The following is a 9,485-nucleotide window of genomic DNA, read 5'->3' as shown; positions in this document are numbered from 1 at the left end:
CAATGAAGTTAATCTAGGAAAAGGCTTCGGGAAGTAGAGTGTTCGCTAATTGGAAACAGGGGGAAGATATTGGCCAGCAGTATGGAGGCTTACTCGAAGGATACTTGTGAGCCAAAGACAGGACCCTGGAGAATGAGATGAATCAGTGAAGGCAGGGACAGGAGGAAGAGGCTTATCATGGGAGCTGACCATGGCCTGAATCAGCCATGACTCAGGTTTACTCTAAGGAAGTAAGGCAGAAAGTATGTTTGGCTCCTTACATGTGAATAATGGGGTCATCGGGAATGTAGGCAGATCCTCCTCATACTTGTCACCAGCGGTCCCCAGGACACAAAGACACAAGGGTTATTTCTTTTTCTTTTTCTTTTTTTTATCTTTATTAACTTGAGTATTTCTTTTTTTAAAAAAAAATATTTATTTATTTATTATGTATAGATCATACAGCTTTCTGCCTCCATGTAGGCCTGCAGGCCAGAAGAGAACCAGATCTCATTATAGATGATTGTGAGCCACCATGTGGTTGCTGGGAATTGAACTCAGGGCCTTTAGAAGAGTAGACAGTGCTCTTAACCTCTGAGCCATCTCTCCAGTCCAAGTATTTCTTATTTACATTTTGATTGTTATTCCCCTTCCGGGTTTCCAGGTCAACATCCCCCTAGCCCCTCCTCCTCTCCTTCTATATGGGTGTTCCCCTTCCCATCCTCCCCCCATTACAACCCTCCCCCCAACAATCCCGTTCACTGGGGGTTTAGTCTTAGCAGGACCAAGGGCTTCCCCTTCCACTGGTGCTCTTACTAGGATATTCATTGCTACCTATGAGGTTGGAGCCCAGGGTCAGTCCATGTATAGTCTTTGGGTAGTGGCTTAGTCCCTGGAAGCTCTGGTTGCTTGGCATTGTTGTTCATATGCGGGCTCGAACCCCTTCAAGCTCTTCCAGTCCTTTCTCTGACTCCTTCAACAGGGGTCCTATTCTCAGTTCAGTGGTTTGCTGCTGGCATTCACCTATGTATTTGCTGTATTCTGGCTGTGTCTCTCAGGAAAGATCTACATCTGGTTCCTGTCGGCCTGCACTTCTTTGCTTCATCACAAGGGCTATTTTCACCCTTCTCTGAACCTGAGCTTTTGGCAGCATCGGACTCTATGGACCTGTCTTTACAATAACGGTGATAAAATATGCATAGCACAGAGTCTGCCACCTCGGTCGCCTGTGTGTCCATTTAGTTCAGTGGCACATTCACAACGTTGCCGTACCTCTCTCGCCACTACCTACTCACAGCAAAACTGAAGCCCTATACCCGTTAAGCACTGACTCCCTAATTAGCCCCTCCTCACCCAACCATGGGTTTGGCATTCTAGGTACTTTATGTAAACAAATCATATAATACTTGCTCCTTCATGACTGACTTCTGTGGCTTAGTGTGATATCCTCAGGGCTCATCCACTTCGTAGCATGTGTTAAATGTGTTATCTACCCTTATAAGTCGAATAATCCACCATTGCTTCTTCCTCCTCCTCGCCGTCTTCCTCCTCTTTCTTTATTGAGACTGGGTTTCTCTGTGTTGCCCTGGGTGTCTTGGAACTCACTCTGTAGACCAGGCTGACCTCGAACTCAGAGATCTACCTGACTCTGCCTCACCACTACCCAGCTTCGCCATTATTTCTTATGCTACGTTTTGATTATTGTCTCTCTCTTTTTGAAACCTTCCCTCCCCTTGGCTTCCACAGCAGCACATTTTCCCTGTTTTTCTTTCTACCCTCTTGACATCTACTTCTCTGTTTCTACCCTATAGCACTTGAACATTTGCTGTTAGAGTTCCCCAATATTTATACTAGGCCCCCCCCCCCCCCCTTACTCTCTTCTTTCCATAGACAAGTGCACCAGGAACCGTGGGCTCCCTTCCTGTTTGTTTGTTTGTTTGTTTGTTTGTTTGCTGTGTGCAGTTTTGAGTGAGGCAGACCACATGGAACGGTGGGAAATGAATATCCCTCCCCGTAGGCAGTTAGATCAGTAGAATCAGTGCCGATGAACCGAGTAGGAACAGATGTTTCAGCCAGTTTGCTTTCACATCTGGATCAGGAGCTAGAGTATCCTTTGGAAGTCATGAAGCCAAAGTAATGCCTGAGAAGCGCTCTGTCAGAAAGGGATGGCTCAAAGAGTCAGCTACTGGGAGACAGGATACCACAGGGCAAATGGTATCAGACCATCTTCAATAGCCGAGATAGATTTGAGAGGAAGCTGCTTGTATAAAGAAAGACAGACACAATTGATATCTTCGGCCTGTAGTCATCTTTTATAGATGCTCAATGCCAAAAGAACATATCCTCTGAAGACGGAACAAAAGACCAGCCCACTGACATGCTTTTTTTTTTTGCCAATCCATGGAGATGCTTTTCTACCAACTCCTCCTTTTCTTCTTTATTTCATCCCATTCTAGGGCTGGAATCAGGGCAAAATTTGGAGGGCAACAAAGGGGACAGACAGACAAGTAGATCTGTACTTCCGTCCTTTTGTCTGTAATACTGAGTTTGGGGTTAAAAACCTTTAGGAACAGTCTTGCTATATCCCTTCACCATTGTCAGCTGGCGGATTTTTCCAAGTTTGAAACATGCAAGAAAGAAACCATGTGTCTTCTTTTGGACTGAGCCTTGAAAATGCAAGCCCTGTGTGAGTGACAAGTGAAATTTTATAAGGAAAAAAAAATGAAGCAGCAATCTCAGAAGATCAATAATGGTGGGGCTGAAACATCAGTCAGTGTAGCTAACAAGACACAGTACTTGCCCCATGAGTGTAGCAATTCTGGAGCGACAAATGCAGTTAGTGCGTTTGTTCATAAGTTACTCCTTGTTGTGAAAGTGTCCTGTTTGTTTACGTATACTACTGGGGATGATCTAGTCATTTCACTGCACAAGATAATTTGCTAATCAGGCAAACAAGTAGCAATATGACCTAAACTAGATCAACAAATGATTCTCTGAGAAATTTGAATCTTGAGTAGAGAAACGCAGAGGACAAAAGCCTGATCTCCCCCGATCCTCCTTGTCTGGTTACCTGAATCCCTGTGGCTACCCTGGTCCTTAATTTTTCTTGGTAACTAAGCTGGGCTTTTCAATCCATGAGCTGCTAGCATACCGAGTGGAAATTTTCCACTCTGCCTACTTAAGCTAGTTTCCTTCCTTTATTGCCAATTAGTATTTTCCTCTCGAATACTTACAAGTGCCAGGCACCATTGTAAAGTTTTCTGTGTGGGTGATTACATCATTCAATCATTTTAACAACCCTTCAGTTATTGTTCCCATTTGACAGATGAAGATGAGCATTGGAAACAATAAGCAGTGTAGCAAAGGGGACACAGCTAGGCAGCCCTGGTACCGAGTGAGATTCAGATTCCACGATAGGACTGCTGGCCTATCTAATCTCTGGGAGTAATTCTTCAGGAGAACTCATTAAGTGGGCCTTTGGATCAGGAAGTGATGGGGATGAGTCTCTGAGGAGAAGACAGATGGGAGAAATTGATAATATGGGGAGTTGTTCTATCGAGTTTAAAGTAGTAGAACATTGGGAGACATTTTCTCACATTGAGAAAATGGTGACCTGGGAGAGCCTGGGATTCAGTGAAGGCTGTTGGTAGTAGAAAGAGATGACAGTAGAGAGGCTCTTAGGAAAGAGACATCAAAACATCCACTAGAATATTTTCCAGTGTAAAGAAGAGAGCATGTGCTCAAAACAGGTATACGTGTTCAGAGTACTGTCCCGAAAATTCAGAAGTAGGGATACTCAGGATGAAGTCTTCTGGTGGGCCAACAGTAAAGACCAGCTTTTCCAAACATCATCACCACCACCACCACCATCATCATCATTTTCTTCTTCTTCTTCTTCTTCTTCTTCTTCTTCTTCTTCTTCTTCTTCTTCCTTTTTCTTCTTCTTCTTCTTCTTCTTCTTCCTTTTTCTTCTTCTTCTTCTTCTTCTTCCTTTTTCTTCTTCTTCTTCTTCTTCTTCTTCTTCTTCTTCTTTTCTTCTTCTTCTTCTTCTTCTCTCTCTCTCTCTCTCTCTCTCTCTCTCTCTCTCTCTCTCTCTCTCCCTCTGTGTGTGTGTGTGTGTGTGTGGTGTGTGTTGTCCTTTTACTTGGGAAAAATACTCAAAGCATTGCCTTGAAAAAAAAAAAAAACAGTCCTGGGAGGAAACTGTTATCTTGGGAAGAGGGATATTTTCCTAGGAAAAGCTCAAAAGATTCTTTTCACAGTTTTTTTTTAGCCAGAATGCATTGCATGTCTGCACCTAAGTGAATCCATGTTGGACAAAATTGCTGAGATCAAGGTATAGGTCTCAGGGTGGGACAGTACTCACTTCCCATGGACGACAAATTTTACAAGGAAGAAAGGGAAACTTTTTAGACAGTGGATAGACAAACAATAAGATCTCTATGTCTAGTAAGAGATCCTAGTAAGATGGTGGTGAGCTTTAGAAATGCAGGTCAGTATTAGAGCCTCCAAGGTCAGAAGGCCTAGGACTTTGAATCCTGACCCCATGTCTCACCACATGTGTGCTAGTAGGTAAATATCTAGCTAAACAATGCAAGGGGTTGGGGATTTAGCTCAGTGGTAGAAGGTTTGCCTAGCAAGCGCAAGGCTCTGGGTTCGGTCCTCAGCTTGGAAAACAAAACAGTGCAAGCACATTGCTTGGCTCAGTGTCTGACAATATACTGACTACTCAATAGCTGTAGATGACTTCATTATGATATAGTCATAGGAAATATAGATTAGGTCATTTTCTATTCTGTTCATTTAATTCTATTAATCCAAAATGTTTAGGAAAGGGTAGTTCCATGGAACAGCCTTGTGATGATGGTGCTTTAAGGAATGGAGGAAGAGAAACACATATAAATTATGCACTTCTTGGGGGGATGTGATGGTAGAAAAGGATACGAAATGAGGAAATGCAGGCAGCTCAGTGTGAAAGACGCACGGAGCAGAGGTCTGGACAGCCACAGTCAGAGAATCCACGTGCCCTTCCCAGGAGAGCAACATGATGTCCACTCAGAGTTGTGTTTATTCTATTAAGTACTGCAAGGAGGAGGAATTCCTGATATTTGGGTTCTATGTGTACCCCAAAGTTCACAGCCAAAGACGCAATGAGTGATGAGGTTACCAAGACAACAGGAAAACTCAAAAGAAAGAAAATCCACCAGAAATTACAGTGGCCCAGAAATATTTGTAAGACTGTTAGCCTTGAGTTGGGGATTTAGCTCAGTGGTAGAGCGCTTGCCTAGCAAGCGAAAGGCCCTGGGTTCGGTCCTCAGCTACGGAAAAAAAAAAAAAAAAGGACTGTTAGCCTTGAACGTTTAACAGTTAGTTAGGGGTGGACAAAAAGAACATTCTAGATAAGATGATAAGAACAAAGTTGTGGCATCAAGAACATGCAGAAGATTGGACAATTACGACTGTGATTATTGCAATGGTTGAAGTGTTAAATACTGTATGATCAGAAAGCTAGTTCTATTTTGCATTCTTAAAAAATCACATCATAATGGTATTGCTAGCTAAAAATTATAGTTTGAGACTGGAGAGATTGACATTCACACATACACCCACATGAATACACCATGCACGCACATGCCTATAACATGCACATGTATATACCACTGTCTTAGTTAGGATTTTACTGCTGTGAACAGACACCATGACTAAGACAAGTCTTATAAAGGACAACTTAAATTGGGACTGGCTTACAGGTTCAGAGGTTAAGTCCACTATCATCAAGGCAGGATCATGGCAGCATCTAGTCAATACTGTTTATTCTGAAATCTTTAAGGTGTGAGGTTAAAAATAATGTTAAACAAACATGTCTTGACTAAAACTATTGAAAGTTATTATATACGTTTCATGAGAACTTTTTAAAAAAATCAATTACAACAAAGAGCTAACCTTAAGGAACTATAATCTAGTTAGAGACTCCTACCATAAAAAACCTTAACACAAGGTCAGTGTGAAAGTAAACTTTCAAAATAGGGAGAGTGGTAGTTTGAATGAGAATGGTCCCCATAGGGCTTGGATATGTTTGAATGTTTGGTGGAAACAGTTGGTGGAACTGTTTGCGAAGGATTAGGAAGTGAGGTCTTGTTGGAGGAGGTGTGTTTCTGGGAGTGTGGGCTTTGAGGTTTCAAAAGCTGACCCCATTGCGAGTCTGTCTTCTTTTTCTGCCTTGTACTTGTTGATAAGGATGTGAGTTCTTGGCTAGTGCTCTAGCACCATGGCTGCTTGCCTGCTGCCATGCTTCCTGCCATGATCGTCACGGACTCACCCTTTGAAACTATAAACCCCAATAAACTCTTCTGTGAATTGCCTTGGTCATGGCGTCTCTTCACAGCAACAGAAAAGAGAGAGAGGGCCACCAAAGGAAGTGATACAAATCATGGTTAATATAACTGTCACGTCCAGGGTAGATCAGAAGGTGGAGAGACAAAAGACAGAGGACCTGTCTGTAAGAAGAGCTTGAACGCAGGACAATAAGGATCTGGGCTAAAGGGTATTATACTAAGAAAGAAAAGTAGAAGGGATCTGGAGATGACCAGCTCTTCACCAGCTTATGACACCTTTGGGGCCAGCTCTGCCTCATCCAGATAGAAGGACATCCAAAACTCAGCAAATGGACTCCAAGATGTGAACATTTCCACAGCTCTCCTACTTAGAGCTCCATCTCACTCTTGGCATATATTCTTAGTTTCTACCGTGTTGAAATCTTTCTGTCTGCTATAAGAAACAGAAACCTGAGGTGGGGACATAGCTCAGTAGTTAAGCTGAGTTGGTTAATATATGAGAGACCCTAGCTTCAATTTTGAGTACTACAGAAAGAATGGGTGTGGGGAAGAGTCAAACATAGATAAAGGCCTAAGACCATATATGATGACCTAATGGTCATAGGAGTATTTTTCCCCTTTGCTCAATCAGGAGACTGCCTCAAGTCTGATTCAGTAACTCAGCACTGTTATCTGCAAAGCAAATTCCATCCTGCTTCCTCAATGAGTCAGAAGTTTTCCCTTAGTGATTGTCCCCTTTTGCTGTCACCACTATAGGAAATAACCTTTATTAGAAGGTATGCAAAGTGAAATTAAAGGGAGGGACATAAAAGGCCTTTCTTTTTCCTTGGAGAATAAAACCTTTTCAGGGAGTCCTCAGATAACTTCTCACATTTTACTGATCAACGCTGGCCCCACCTGTCTGCCCCCATCCCAATCACTAGGAAAGGAAAACGGTTTTACCAGGATTGGCTGAGACCTAACATCACTCATCCCATGCGCTGATCACGTGACGCTGGTCACTTGGTGCGCAGATCATGTGTTCCTGGAGGGCGGGGGGGGGGGCGGCGGCAGAGCTTTCCGGAAGAAGAAGTGGAAAAGGTTGTGGGACAATGGTTTAAGAGTATTGGGCATGAAGTCTGCATGCAGCAATCCATCCTTCCCCAAATGATCACTTCTAAGCCAGTTCTAAGGAAGTTCCAGGTTTGATTTCCTGAGTTCTGAAGCAAGCAAGATTTAGACAGTCATTGCGAAAGAATAATTAGACCGGGGATGTAACTGAGCCCCAGAGTGCCCGCTTAGCACACAGGAGGCCTTGATTTCCATCTCTACACCAACACAAAACGCAAACCAAAGACAACTTAATAGATGAAGTTCTTGCCTGGATCTGCCGGACAAGGCTGACCTATGCTGTAGGATCTTAGTGAGGTCATTTCAACCTCTGTTGCTACTTTTGCCTTATATGTGACGATTTGGGAACGGAGTGCTTGTTTTTAATCCCTGGAGTCTGTCAAGTGTTGAGTTTTAAGGGGGTGGATAATATAAACAAGGAGGATTAGGCGAGAACAGTTTGAGGAGGAGCCGAGAGAAGAATAGAAAATGCCAGCGTCTCTGCAGATGACAGTCTTTGTAAGCCGCGCTCATTACCGCTGATTTTCTGTGGTTCATTTCACATTAAAATTTCCTCCAGCACTTGGCATGGATAAAACTTGGCAATGTCTTTTTGAAAAAATAATTATTATGTATTTTTTTTCCCCCTTGTTAAAGCCAAGCAGATTTTTTAAAGATGGCTACACTCTGGAGTATTCATTAGGAAAATCTCTTGGGCGTTTACAAAGTGAAGATCATTAGAGCCTCATAATGCAACCGATTTCACTCCCAGCCCCTCTTTTCAGCTACATTTTGATTATTCTTTATCCCAATAGTTCTAATTATCATAAATACAAAAGCAATGCATCCCCTTACTTTAAATACGGTTCTATCTCAGGGTCCCTCTCCTATGCGGAACCTAGATTTAAATATATACAAGGCATGGAGACAAAGGCTTACTACTTGTAGGAGAGGAAAGGAACCGCAAACGAGGAGGAGGCAAAAGGAGGGTGATGCCGGGGGTCAATAGATCGTGCCATTAAAAAAATGTATTGTTTTGTAGGTTTGAAAAAAAAAAAAGTCTTTGCTTTGTTCAAACCTGAGGCCGAGCCATTTGTCCTTACAGATGTATTAGATTTCATACCTAGGATTCATTTTAAATTTGTCTGGAGGGATTGTGACTAATCCAGATCAACTCTGTCTGACCTGGTCTTTCTGGCTCCCCTACAGGTCGTTTCTACATCATTCCAATTTGTGTTTGTACCGGGGCTTTGGATGTGTGTCAGATAAAATGTGTAAGAAAATATGAGCTTCATTGAAAATGCAACGAAGAAAGGAGTCTTTAATTAAAGGGTGACTTCATTTCTTTTTCTATCCATCTTTCATACCCCTTGCCTATAAACACACACACACACACTCACACACACACACACACACACACACACACACACACACACACACACAGAACGCACTGTTTTTTGGCTACCCCAGATTAGTCATCCTTTACAGTAAAAATACCTCAGGCCCTCATCCTTTTGCTAATTATAATCTTTTGCATGCAGCTCTCTCTAGCTTGTTCACTCTCCCGGTCCACTCAATCCTGTAAATTTGGGTTTCTTTTTTCTTCACCTCAGCTGCCCTGCCTTTCTGCTCCTGTGGGTATTTAAATCCCTCCTCCTCTCTGTATTCTTTGTAACTATGTGCAACTTGTTTTATGTTAAGGATTGTCACGTTGTCCCTAACCAGTCCCAGCACATTCAGTCAGGCTTCGACCTTTGGGTTCTGTACTGGCTGTTTTTGTATGTGAACTTGACACAGGCTAGAATCATCGAGGCAGAAGGAGCTTCATCTGGAAATGCCAGAGATCCAGCCATAAGGTATTTTTTCTTCTCAATTAGTGATCAGTGGTGGAGGGCCCAGTGCATGGTGGGTGGTGCTATCCCTGGGCTGGTGGTCCTGGGTTCCAGGCTGAGCAAGCTGGGGAAGCAAGCCAGTAAGCAGCATCCCCTCCGTGGCCTCTGCATCAGCTCCTGCCTCCGGTCCTGCTTGAGTTCCTTCCTCTCCTGACTTCCTCCAAGGATGGACTGTGACCCGGAAGTGTAA

General features: G+C 43.1%; 1 long non-coding RNA gene across 2 annotated transcripts in view; it reads left to right on the top strand.

The window, feature by feature from the left end:
• Positions 1–9,215, top strand: part of LOC116889979 — a 14,705-nt gene extending 5,490 nt beyond the window's left edge. For both annotated transcript variants that reach the window (XR_004386519.1, XR_004386518.1), the window contains exons 2-3: positions 8,613–8,735; positions 9,105–9,215. This is a non-coding gene — a long non-coding RNA (uncharacterized LOC116889979). The remainder of the gene's footprint in view (positions 1–8,612; positions 8,736–9,104) is intronic.
• The last annotated feature ends 270 nt before the right edge of the window (positions 9,216–9,485 follow it).

Source organism: Rattus rattus, chromosome 1 (assembly GCF_011064425.1).
Source record: "Rattus rattus isolate New Zealand chromosome 1, Rrattus_CSIRO_v1, whole genome shotgun sequence".
NCBI classification, from domain to species: Eukaryota; Metazoa; Chordata; class Mammalia; order Rodentia; family Muridae; genus Rattus; species Rattus rattus.
The sequence above is the reverse complement of the archived record's forward strand: the minus strand, read 5'-3'. Positions and strand labels throughout refer to the sequence as shown.